Source organism: Phoenix dactylifera, chromosome 14 (assembly GCF_051530095.1).
Source record: "Phoenix dactylifera cultivar Ajwa chromosome 14, Ajwa_hap1_PhDact_Kaust_v1.1, whole genome shotgun sequence".
In the NCBI taxonomy this organism is placed as follows: Eukaryota; Viridiplantae; Streptophyta; class Magnoliopsida; order Arecales; family Arecaceae; genus Phoenix; species Phoenix dactylifera.
In genome coordinates this window covers 20,626,435-20,639,500 of record NC_143203.1, presented here as the reverse complement: position 1 = coordinate 20,639,500, position 13,066 = coordinate 20,626,435, and the positions used below count along the sequence as shown (strand labels likewise).

Genomic DNA, 13,066 nt, shown 5'->3' with positions numbered 1-13,066 from the left:
CGTAGTGACCTTAAACTTGACTAAAGGATTGGGGGTTAGTTACGATAACTATACTCTATATAAATTGAGGACAAAAAGATCTAGAGGTTTTGCTCTAGTTCTACTTGGAAATTTGAAATTTGGAGTTTCTTAGTCTCAATGCAAAGTGATACTTTAGTCAGAAATTATTTTATGACTTTAGAGAATTAAATGAATTAAATCAGAGTGTGCAGCGGAAGTGTGGTGGTTTGACTTATTTTGAAACTGGTTAAGATCATTAATATTTGATCTAAAAGGCATTATGATGAAATACTTGAGTTAGTTTCAGGAGAATGTTGTTGATTCTATGGATCTCTTATTTGTTGGGATGATGTGGGGGAGAGGAAAATTCTGGGTCCAGAGATGGTGCAGCAGACAGTGGAAAAGATTCAGTTGATCAGAGAACGACTCCGAGCAGCTCAGAACAGACAGAAAAGCTATGCAGATATCAGGAGGCGGGAATTGGAATTTCAGGTCGGAGATCATGTGTTCCTCAGAGTATCCCCTTCTAAAGGGATCATGCAGTTTGGAGTTCGAGGCAAGCTCAGTCCGAGATATGTGGGACCCTTCGAGATTCTCGAGAGAGTTGGATCTGTTGCTTATAGACTGGCACTTCCACCTGCTCTATCGGGAGTTCATTCTGTTTTTCATGTCTCTATGTTGAGGAGGTACATTGCTGATTCCAGTCATGTGATTGAAGTGGCACCTTTGCAGCTCCACGCAGATCTTTCTTATGTTGAGCAGCCTATCCGTATAGTGGATAGGAAGGACCAAGTTTTGAGGAGGCGCACGATTCCTTATGTAAAGGTGCAGTGGAGCAATCACAGTGAGAGAGAAGCTACTTGGGAGCTGGAGGAGGAGATGAGAGAGAAGTTTCCTGCCTTGTTCTCGGATTGAGGTATGTTTTAATTTCGAGGACGAAATTTTTTTTAGTTGGTTAGAGTGTAAAGACCAGAAATTGGGCCCGTTCTTGGGCCCAATGAACTGAAGTCGGCAATGGATGCCGACTTCAGTTTATTCATCGTGGTCTTCCCACGATGAACCCGCCGGCCGAACGGCCAGCGGGATCTCCGCACACCACCCCCCACCTCTTCCCTCTTCCCTCTTCCCTCTTCCCCTCTTCCCTCTCCCTCTCTCTCTCTCTCTCCCTCCCTCTCTTTCTCTTCTCTGAGAGCCCATCCTTATAAAAAATTCATCTTTTCCTCCTCTTTCCCCTTCCTTGAGAGCCGCTACCGCCGCCGGAGTCGCCGCCGCCGCCGGAGCCGCCAACGCCGCCGGAGAACCCACTCGTCGACGGCTGTAGGTGAGAAAGACTACCCATTTACTGTTTTATGGATTTAAGAGGGGAAAGAATAAGGTTATGTTAATTAATTTCATGCCCTGTTTCGGAAAGACATTTTTTTTTAGATCGGCCGGCCGACGGTGGCCGGTCGGGGTCAATCCGGCCGAAACCAGTTCGGCCGGAGGTGGGCGAACGGGAGCCGGGCTTCCCAGCCCCGGTCCCTCTCTTTCCTCCCTTTCTTCCTCTCCTTCTTCTCTTCTTCTTCCTCCGCTCGGCTTGTGACAGTGGGATGGCCGACGGCGGCGGGCCGAGCGCCGCCGCCGAGGGCCACGGTCGGCCGCCGAGGGCCGACCGGAGCCACCAGCCACCCCCCCTTCTTCCTTTCTTCTTCTTCTTCTCCTTCTTCTTCCTCTTCTCCTTCTTTTTCTTCTTCTTCTTCTTCTTCTTCTTCTTCTTCTTCCGGCTGGGTGCTTGTCCTTGCTTTGATTTCCGTGCCTCAAGTGGGGATCAGACCATGAACCGGTTTAGATTATGAACCGGTTCCACCTAATCCTTGTATTGGGTTTGATCTGAATTTGAGTGAATAGGTTTGGGTTATGGTTTGGATCTGAGTCAGAAATTGGGGTTAGCCTGATTTGAGTGTAATCTGGTTCGTCAAGATTTAATCTAATCTGGTCTGGTCAGACCTGGTTTGGGTTGGGCTAGGGACCTGTTTTTGGGCTGAGTTGGGTCTGATTGGATTTGTGGGCTGGTTTGGTTTAGGCCCGAGATTTGATTTGGACCTGCAATCTGGTTTGGTTCATTTGGGCCTAATCTGTGTTGGGCCACAATTGGTTTGGGTCTAAAGAATTCTGATTTTTGGGATCTAGTTTACTTATTCTTGGATCTATGAACTTAGGAGTTTAGGGGATTGGAATTAGTTTAAATTATGTTTCTTAATTAATTAAATAATTAATATTTATGTTTAATCAGGGGTTCGTGATATCTGTGGCAGGGATTTTTAAGCGAGCCCAGGTAGGTAACCTTGCTCAAAGTATGATTTACATGTATTATGCATATGTGTATGATTATTTCCAGCATATTGATATGTTTTATATTCTTGGCATCATTATTATTTAGAAGCATGTTTTTGACTGGAAATCGATCATCTGAAAATCTATTATGTAGATATTGGTTTTGAAAACTTATGTTTATATTAAGTTTAATTGTTGGAAATTGTGGATGTGATTTTGGAGACCGCGTGACTATTGTTTAGGATTCCCGCCAATGGGGTGGAAACGTTGGCCCTGTCGACTTGTATGAGGAACTAGTTCCGGCACTATGGGGTGTTTTGGCTCTGCGGAGCATGCTCTGAGGAGCAGAGATTGGGCACCCTGGGGTGCAGCACTGCGGTGCAGGGCTCCATTAGGAGCAGAGTGTTGACACTTCGGTGTGACCATGCCACTGGGTGATGTGGCCGTAGTCATGCGGTTTGATCTGTGGATTATGTTATGCGTGATGTGATAGACTGAGATGGTATATATATATTACTTGAGTATCGGACTGGTTTGCGGATTATCATATTTATTTTGTGCACATGACCTGTAGTTACATTGCATATGCTTTAATACATGTTATCGTGACTTTATGCATGTTGTTACCTACTGAGCTGTTGTAGCTCATACCTGTTTTTGACATAATTGCAGGAGATGATTGATGGGAGATTCGGGAGGAGAGGACTTATGACACTGGACATAAATAGATTTAGATTCATTTTGTCATAAGTAATTGATCTTGTAAATAAATGTTATCAACTTTATTTGAGACATTTGAAATTGAATTATTGATTTGATTATCATAAATGATAGATTTTTAGTATTGATATTGTGATCTGATGATGTGACTTGAGTGTCTGATTATTCAGCCTTGCACGCCCGTGCGGTCCGCCGTGCGGGTGTGCGGCGTCTGGCGCGTCCCGGGCCTAGGTTCGGGTTCGGGGCGTGACATGCATGAAGCAAAACTATCACAAGACACAGTTCTTTGTCGTATTTTTTGTTCTTTTTTTTGGTGGGACACAGTTCTTTGTTACTAATTTGAAATTGAATAATGTAAGTCTTAAAGCACAAGAAGATCACTCTTCGATGAGTGTCTCTTCGCAGCATCGCATCCAAAGGATCGGTGGCAATGGAAAAGGCAAGCATAATGCAGCATAAGCATTGGAAACTTTATTTGATCATAACTCCTACTTAACACATTTTAAGATGGGTTCATAACACAGGCATATCTATGCTATCCTAGCCTTCAAAAATCTCTTGGATCAACAAAAACCCGTGATAGTTGAGATGCAGCAGTCCAATTGATACTGTCATTTCCTGCACCATCTCCCAACTTCTTCAAACACCAGACATCATTGATGCGTGATATGGAGGATCCCCATGACAAATGCCCACATAGAGGGTCACAGTTACTCACCTCAGTTGCAATAGCTTTGCAGTCTGTCACATCCTTGGCCAAACTGAAAGCAAAGCACCACAAAGATTTCATAAGATCCCCCATCCTCTCCCCTTCACCATGAAGCCCATAGAGGAAGAGAAAACCAAATGGCCCAGAGAGAAGTTCACAACATGAGGGAGCTCTTAAGCAGCGCAGGATTTTGGATCTTATATGGGAAAGAGTGGTATTGATACACCTAACTGAATGTGCTCCTTTTATTTGAAGCTTGTAAACTTCATAAGTCTTCCACATGCTAAGGATGGCCCAGGAGCTTGGAGTTTTGCTAAGGAACTTACTGTCGTGCTGTTTGCAATGCAAGCCATCCCAGTGCTCTTCCTTGAAGTATGACACCCATGTACCAAGGCTAAGCTCTTCTTTAAGAATGGCATCGATGTCGGCAGGAAAGAATTTCTCGCCTCCGAGTCGATCTTTATATAACGAAGTAGCTTGCTCAACAGTCAGCTTCTCTATCCTCACATCACCAGATGGATTCCTCTTGCTACAAGCTTCAACTGGTTGAAACAATATTGCTAAAGAGCTTAGTTTTTTGTAATCACATTTAAGAACAAAAAGATTTGTGGACGCAGTATTGTTCTCCTCTGTGGCCAAGAAAACATATCGTGCTCCATTTCTTTCAGCCCAATCTTCGACTGATTTGATGAGCTTTAATCCAATTCCCATCCTCCTACGTACATTGGAAGAAAAACAAAAAAAACAAGACATGTCATCATATGTCCGGTTTTTTTTTTCTCCCTCCCTTGCACAAAATATCTCGATATATAGCTGTTGGATGAAGTTGAACTCAATCTTGTTTTTCTTCTTTAGACAATAAGTCAAGTGTGCATCAAAATGCACACCGACACATATCAATCAAAGTCAATATTAACATGGAAAGAATCGTCATTACCTATCGTTTAATTATCACTACTAAATGTCTAAAGCTACGTATTAAAAATCCTTTTTTTTGCTAGTTGATATACATGCGTAACCCGATTTTCATGTTATAAGGAATTGAATTAGTTTCAGCATGTTATAATGATGACCATTTAAGAAATTTTTAGCCTATTCTGTTCTTTGTTTTTCCTAAAATTGTTTAAAAGTGTCGAAGATGACAAGGACTAGTCTAAAATGTTTTGGTTTTGGGATACAATAGTCTAAAATGGTTTTTACTAGCAAAAGTTTTTTATGGCATACAACATGTCATCCATCCTTTCTATTTTCCTCATGTAATCGAGTTGAAATTAATCATGGAAGATGAGCGGATAGGTTGAGATAGTAGGTCAAAGATTACATTTATGGTATTTGTGTGCTGTAACTGAAATTCCAAAAAATGTTTGTCAAATTCAAATTTATAAAAGTGATGATATATCTAAGACTTTAAAGAGAGGTTTTTTCAATCAATTTTTCTCTCTGGATACATGCTAATTGTGGCATTTTCTAAACATACATAGAGTAAAATTTTATTGATATAAAAATTCTAACAACTGATAATTTCAACTTGACTAGCTAATTGTCCAAATCCCTAGCAATAGTTTTCTTAGGGTTATTCTTGGCCATTCTTTTTATTTTAGCTTTGGCTTGCTTATCAAATGTATGTTTCGAACCAAAAGAAAAAATAGATGTCAATGACGAACACACGTAGAAATATTGCATATATCTGATTTTTTAAATAAATTGAATCAAAAAAACATCGGGGGAAGTGACTCACTGCTCCAATAATACCTTGAAAATATAACGATATAATAAGAAAAGAGAAAGTTGTTGATCTACTCTTCCTTAAGTTGACACCTCTCCTTTGGAACTTATCATATCTTATCTATTTAAGAAGAACAAATGTGTCATGCTTATTACCAAGAGCACCAAATTACTTTCGCCATGGTCACTAAGACATGAACATGGTGTTACTTTCACCATGCATGCATGGTCATTAAGACATGAACTTGGTGTCACACTCTTGGGTACATGACACACACAAACACGCACACGCGCGCGCACACACACAGAGGGAGAGAGAGAGAGAGAGAGAGAGAGAGAGAGAGATGTGAAGCCAACCTATGCTTAGGGGAGACCCTAAGGCCAAGGATGTAGCTCATCCACACTTGGCCCGTCTCAAGGCCAGTCCCCACACGCTTCATGCAGCCTCTTACCACTCCTACAACCTCTCCATTTCCCACCAACTCAGCAACCTGCAGGCCAAAGATAACATTAGCATCTCAACTCAAACAGTCATCCATATCATCTTCTCCATGGTACAAGCTTTTAACTTTAATTTTCTTCTCTCAGGCATAACCTCTAGGATTTGGCGATGAGATTTCTGAGGAGCAAAAAAATTAATATCATGGGACAAAGCATAAAAAATAATAACAGTCATAAAATCAAGCAACACTTGAAAGAAACCCCACCTACCAACATAACATGGAGAGGATAAAGCCTAATCCTACATAGGGGGTCTCCTAGCATGTTGGTGAGGATAGAGAAATCTTTTATAGACCCAATCTCACAGTCCCTCTCAAGCTTCTCTATCACCTCCCAGTCTTTTTCCCTGTTGAACTCCCTTACGACCACCTTCTTGTCCATGCTACCATGGTTGAGATCCATCTTTCCTCTATTTCTTTTGTTTTACAAGGCTGAGGAGCTCAATGATAGGGGAGGGATCAAAAACTTTCTACCTAACAGTTGGCTTACACTCATGCTGTCCCTATATATCCTAGAACCCGTATCATTTCCCATTTACTTTATGAGAGCTTTCTCGTTTGTTTCTCATTCTGGACCTAACAAACCACATAAACACTTTTTAACCTTCTTAACATTAGAAAGTGGGGTAATGCAACATAACCTCTCATGAGTTTTGAGAAAAAGCATGATATCACAAGATACTTTAATTTGTTGTTTACTTGTAGACATCCTCCATGTTTAGAGGGAATCTCTATGAAAGTTTTGATGTTTCAGAAAAAGGTAGAACTAATCTTCCAACTTCTCTCCTCTTTGAGGTTGTGCACTTCCTTCGGCATGCTGAAGGAGTTGTTATCAACTGCTATATCACATTATTTTTGAAGTCTACATATGGGGCCTCCTCAGTTACAAGAATGACTCACCATTATACGAGTAGTGGTCCGTTCAAAGCCTAAACCATCACTATCGGTTTTTCTTCACATGGGGCCTACTGATGATAAAGGTGGATATGTAGATTTTTGTAAGGCTCATTTGGTTTGCGAAAAAATATTTTTTTTGTAAGAACTTGAGTTTTGAAAATATAATGCCTGAAAAAATAATTTTGACATATTTCGTTGACCATGAAAGAGCGGTCATTTCATAGAGGCTTATATTTGGTTGAGCTAGAAAGTTTGTGAAATATTATATCCTTAATAAAGGGAAAGACCTTACCTATAGATTTTGATGGCTTAAAGGTTGTTTTGGAAAAAAAACATTCCATTTTTCAAGTAGTGGAAAAGTAGCTTTTCTATATTTCTTATAAATTTTTTTTTTTATGAAACATTGGAAATCTTATCCTTATGGAAATGTTACTTTTTTTTATCTTGTTTATTTAAAAAATCCAACCAAACAAGAGACTCTTCTTTGTTTTTCCGTTGATCACACTTTCTTTTTTCCTTTTTCCGCGAACCAAACGAGTCCTTGATATACAGAGAATGCTTCGTTCTAGTTCAATGATGCTTTCATCCCTTTTTTTTTCTTTCCGGAAATAACTACAGGGAAGCCATGAAACATTTCATAGAAATCATAGAAAAATTATCCATGTTCAGCACTTTGGGAAACACCTCCCAATATTTGAAATCAAAACCTTTCCTTTGCAACTTGCTAAAGCTAGGTCACATAGAACACTACAACAAAAGAAAGATCATTAGTAAAAAAAATTTTGATGACAAAAAAATCGTCGCCAAAATCATGACTTTGGTGACAGAGATTAGCTCTTGTCACTCAGTTAGTGTCAGCGATTTAGTCATATAATATTAAAACATTCTGTTAAATCAAAAATTTTGTGCTTAGTACCTTAGTAACATGCAGATCAACCATCCCAAATCAAAAAATTGGGAAAAGATACCGGAACTAATCTCATTGCAGACACTGCCTAGCGTCATCATAAAATGTTTCAAATTATATACATTATCTGCACTTCTTTTTCTTCTTGGATCCTCCTTTCAGCGGTATCACATCATGCATGCATGTTTAAAAGCATTGACGAGGTAAGAGGCATGAATAGAAAAGAAAATGATCTCTTTGATAAGCTTGCAGCAGCCTTGTTTCTGTGATGCCCATAATGTTTACATGGCTTATATTCTATTTGTGCTGTCAAACATCAAGCCCTCCTGACCTTCCCTTCAAACGCAGTTTCCTGTAAGAAGTTTCACAGGTTGGCCATCAACTTTGACTACCAAAACAGTACTGTTATTCATAGAAAGGGAAATGATCTGATGGATTTTTTTTGGGCCCTACAATCAGCTAAAAATTCTGGCAGCAGTCATTCTATGACACCCACCATTTGGCCTGAGAGCTTTTGGATCATTTGAGAAGAAGGGTGTCATAAAAGGTCTGCCAACTTTCTCCTGCCATCTGACCGGACACACGTACAGCTCCCAGCTGCAACCAGATCTCCGGCCCTTGGAAAGATGGAAGAACTGATGAGCCTTGTGAGCCTTTTTCCTCTGGCAATAAATGGTCTTTTGATGATGCTATATGTTGGTGCTGCTTGTGAATGCATAGTTGCTGCACTGGAACCTTGAGAAATAATGCCCAGTATGTCTGTTCTCATGCTTCAAGAGCTCATTTTTCCAAATATCAAACTAGATTTCAAATATCGACAGGATGGTGGGGTACTCTACAGCTCAACCAGGATGGGATGAATCAAAAAAGTTGATCCGGATGGAAGGACATCCATTATCTTGAGTATGTCGTTCCATGGAAAAAATCAGAACACCTATTTACAACCTTGATATCAAATTTAATATCCAATTCGTCTATAGCAGTACTACTACCAAGCCATCAAATTTTTTCCTTAAAATCATGCCTGAAGTATAAACCTCCTTTTCCAATGTCTAATTAGACCATTTTGATGCCGTCGGTGATGATAAAGGAGTCATGGAGCAAAGATGCAATTGTTTGTGGCCATTAGACTTTGAGTAGTATATAAATTCGATCGTTATGGTCGAATTCTATTATAGATTTCTGAATACGTTCTCTATAGAGCCTTCTACTCTCCTTTTTTTTCAAGCTCAAGTCATGAAAGAAGAAATTGAAGAGAAAAATATCAGCAATAACTGATTTTATCAAATAATAGCTTATAATATTCAAATCTGCATCTGGTATGGGATGGATCTCATGCAACAACGGAGAGAAGATTGAACTACCTTGTATGCGAGTCACTCTTGTGTCCTTTTAGAAGAATACAGTCTAAAGATCAAGCGATGTACCTGAAAAATTAGAGAGAAGAAGATTGAACCACCTTGGTACATACCTGCAGATATGGTTCAGAAAGAATCTAAAATATGCATAAAAGACAGTCCACAGCTTGGTGAGACAGTAGTACCACGGACATATCAACGAAAGTCGGATGTGACTTACAGGGGTGCAGCGTTTTGAAGGTAGTGATATGTTTGCAAAATAATGGTAAATGAAACAAAAGGAGGGAGACAAAAAGGAGACCTAGTTGGAGGTGGCGACATGATTTGAAGGAAACTTTCTTTTACAGAAGGACTTGGCCTTTATGCGGAAAATAACGGTAAGATAGATTCCACGTAGCAGGTATCAAATAGACCACATAAAGCTTGTGGTTTCCGTTGTTCGTGTACTTATTATTAACTTTTACTTAAAAAAATAAATTTATAAAAATAAATAAATTATTTTTTTTTAATTTTAGATATTTTAATTATTTTAAAATATTTGTTTTTTTTATATAGATGCGATGTTTCAAAATATTACATAGCTTAGAAATGCCACACTGTATAAGCTCTAGCTCGTATATTGGGTTACTCAATTCATATTACTACTTCTCTAATTTTCGAGACGAGTTAGAGAATTCTTCTCTCTCTTTTTTTTCTTTTGATTTTTTTTTTTTCATCTGGGCATTTAAAGAAAATTGATTGGGACAAGTCTCCTCAGCAATCGTACTCGGTAGAAGAGCATCGAGCTGAACTGAGTTGTTGCACTTTAGGAATGAGATCGTCATAAATTTTTACGTAGGGATCGATGAATCACATTCTTAGGACAGTGTTTATCACACGTCTCGCTTCAGATAAACTCTTTTTAATCTTTCAATTTTATTATAATAGTTTTTTTATAATTTTTTATAAAATAAATATATAATAATTTTAGGCAAAATATTTTCAGCACTTTTCGATAGAATCTTAGAGATAAAACCTGTGTTAATGATCAAAAAGCAACAGGGGAGAAAAAACCTGCATATTATTACAATACTTTGGGAGGAAGCTGATAGTACTGCAATGAGAGGTGACTTTATGCTGTGGAAAATGGAAGACACACTCGAATGCCATCATTAGCAGGGTTGAAAGTTTATAAAGGATACAGCAATCGCTGTAAAATCAATGGTGTACGATATTCTGAACCTTCTAATAAGAGTTGGCTTGCAATAGTTTAGAACCATTTCCTGAATGTTTTTTTTTTTTTTTTTTTTTTTTTGCAAAGCTAAAGTTCAACATACAGACATATACAAGAGAGTTAATTATTATAAAGCAACCATCCAAAAACTGAGATACAGCTTGACACGAACCAATCATAAATTTAGAAACTCAACATTCAACCCATCGGCCATCAACAAATAATTCAAGTTTGGAGATAAAGTAGACCCTTCTGTAATGATGAAATCCCTTTTGAGCACTTGATTCGCCAAGAAAACTTCCACTTGATTATCTTCCCTGTTAATGTGAGATACTTGAAGGGAAAGCCTGTTAGTTTTCCAATCAAGAATATCCTTCATCAAAGGAGACCGCCATTGCTTGCTTGTGGAAGAATTTTGATTCCATTAAGAGATTATTACCTGAATGTTTGAAAGTTATTTATCAAGAGACTGGCAAGATTAGGATTATAATAGAAATATCTTAGCCAGTTCTGGTAATTCTCTGAACACATGAAATAGTTAAAGTGATTCTTTCATATATATTTTTTTAGATGATGATGCACGATGAGCAAGTGAATAATTGAATATGCAGGAATAGGCAAAGATTAAAATTTATGTAGAAGCATAACGGAGCTTAAAAGTGGGACTTTAGCATAGATTTTTCTCTTAATATATAGAAAAACAGTGGATTAGCGTGGACATTTGTGAAATAAAATTTTCAGCATGATTATGCTTGAGGGTCATTTCATTTCAGGGATACTGGGTATCTAAGATAAAAGGACAAATGGATTTAGATGGAAATGTCTCTAACAGAACTTTTATTAGGTGAAATATTGAAGTAGAACATGTAGAGTTTTTATGATCATTGCTAATATGATGCAAATGATAGTGTATAAACAAGATTACTAGAAAAATATGAGGGACGCACACAGGTCATCTGATAGACATTAGATACATTATCTAAATTGTTCCATTATAGTTGGAGGAACATTACAATCTAGATCATGTATTTACTCTAACACATACTACATATGGCGTTCTACGAGCAATTGTAAATTTATATGGTAGAAGAAAAGGATTCATGTGATGAGATAATCATTTAGGAAACAAGTCCCTCCATGTTTAATAACTAACATACTTAACAAAAGAAACATTTACTGATGTTTAACTTTGGGACTTCTAGTAATTCTACTAGATACTAATCCTTAATTTTTATGTATACAGTGTTTGCCTCCCAATTATATATATGCTTCTATGCAAATATTTGATTTAGAAGGATCATTAGACTCGATGTGGATCAATTTGACTACTACGAGTATTTAGAGGAATCACCACACTCGATATGGAATACTTCGGCCACTACGAGAATTCAGGAGCATCACCAGACTCCATATAGAACACTTTGGCCACTACGAGTATTCAAGAGAATCACCAGACTCAATGTAGAATAATTTGACCGCTACGAGTAGGACTGGACAGAGTTCAAAAACGAGATCCTCCACATCAGAAAGCCGAGTCGCATGCCAAACTTTCGGAGGCCATAACTTGGTCATACGATGCTCGATTGAGATGATTTTTTTTTTTGAAATTGGATATCTTTTCAAGATCTACAACTTTGGGCCAACCTATTAAAAGGTTGAATCGGATTGAAATTCCATCGTTTAGGCTCGAAACCGACTGGTCAAACCGAAAGTTTACTTTTTGGGTAAGACTTTGACCGGACGTAGCTCTCTATCCGAAAAGAATCAAGCAGAGCGATAAAAGGCAGAGTTGATATAAAAGTTGAGATCTACCTTCTCAAAAATTTTAACTTTTTCTAGAATATTTTTATTAATCATATTTATTTTAGGATATCTAATCCAATTCCAACTAGGAGAGGAATGCAACCTAAATTGTGAGGAGGGACCTCACTAGTATTATAAATAGGAGCTATGTACCTCAGTTTAAGATGTGAAGAATCATTAATGAAAGAAAAGGAGACTTAAAGCCCCACTTTCAATATTACTCCATCTTATTCTAGTTTTCTTTTGAGAGATTTAAGTTGATCGAGTTGAAGGAAATCTTCCTTCTCAACGATCGGATCAATATTTCTTATTAGTACTTGCCATCATGGTGCAATGGCACTACTCTGTCCAACATGAAACAATATGGCTTCATTTTGTGGGCTTCTAACCAAACTGATCCAGCATCAATTTTTCTATAAAAAAAGTGCTGCTTAAATAATTATTAAGGAGAAGGAAACTCTATGGGAAAAGAGAACTGTGGTCCCTCTTTTCCCCTTGTGTTCGTTCTCCTGTCCCAGCTATTGAAATAAGAAGCAACAAGACTCCTCCCTACGTCCTCCCACGACTGGCTCCAAAACGGCTCTTTCCTCGCACCCAACCATTCACAACATCTCTATTATCCTTCTGTCTGCAACTAACCATCCAAATCAAGTAAAAAAGCCGTATAATATAGTGATGCAGGATTTCATTCGAAGAGACTAGTTAAAATGCTACGCGAGGGTGGCCTTGTCCCTTCCTCCCCTCTTCCCCTTTTTTCAGCAAAAAAAAAAAAAAAAAAAGACTAGTTAAAAAGTATTATTTATATTTACTAATTTTGTATAAGTACCAAAATCTCCAGTGCACATTCAAAGGCTTGATTAGATGCCTGCGCATGATCTAATATACTCCCCAGTTTAAGTGCCAACATCCTTACCAAGCTAA

General features: G+C 38.4%; 1 pseudogene across 1 annotated transcript; it reads right to left on the bottom strand.

The window, feature by feature from the left end:
- Positions 1 to 3,482: 3,482 nt before the first annotated feature.
- LOC103712672 (putative N-acetyltransferase HLS1-like pseudogene) lies at positions 3,483 to 6,370 on the bottom strand (annotated as a pseudogene). The gene is made up of 3 exons (XR_015972957.2): positions 6,179 to 6,370; positions 5,825 to 5,958; positions 3,483 to 4,457 (listed from the first exon to the last, which is right to left on the bottom strand). The product of XR_015972957.2 is annotated as a putative N-acetyltransferase HLS1-like pseudogene (transcript).
- Positions 6,371 to 13,066: the final 6,696 nt, after the last annotated feature.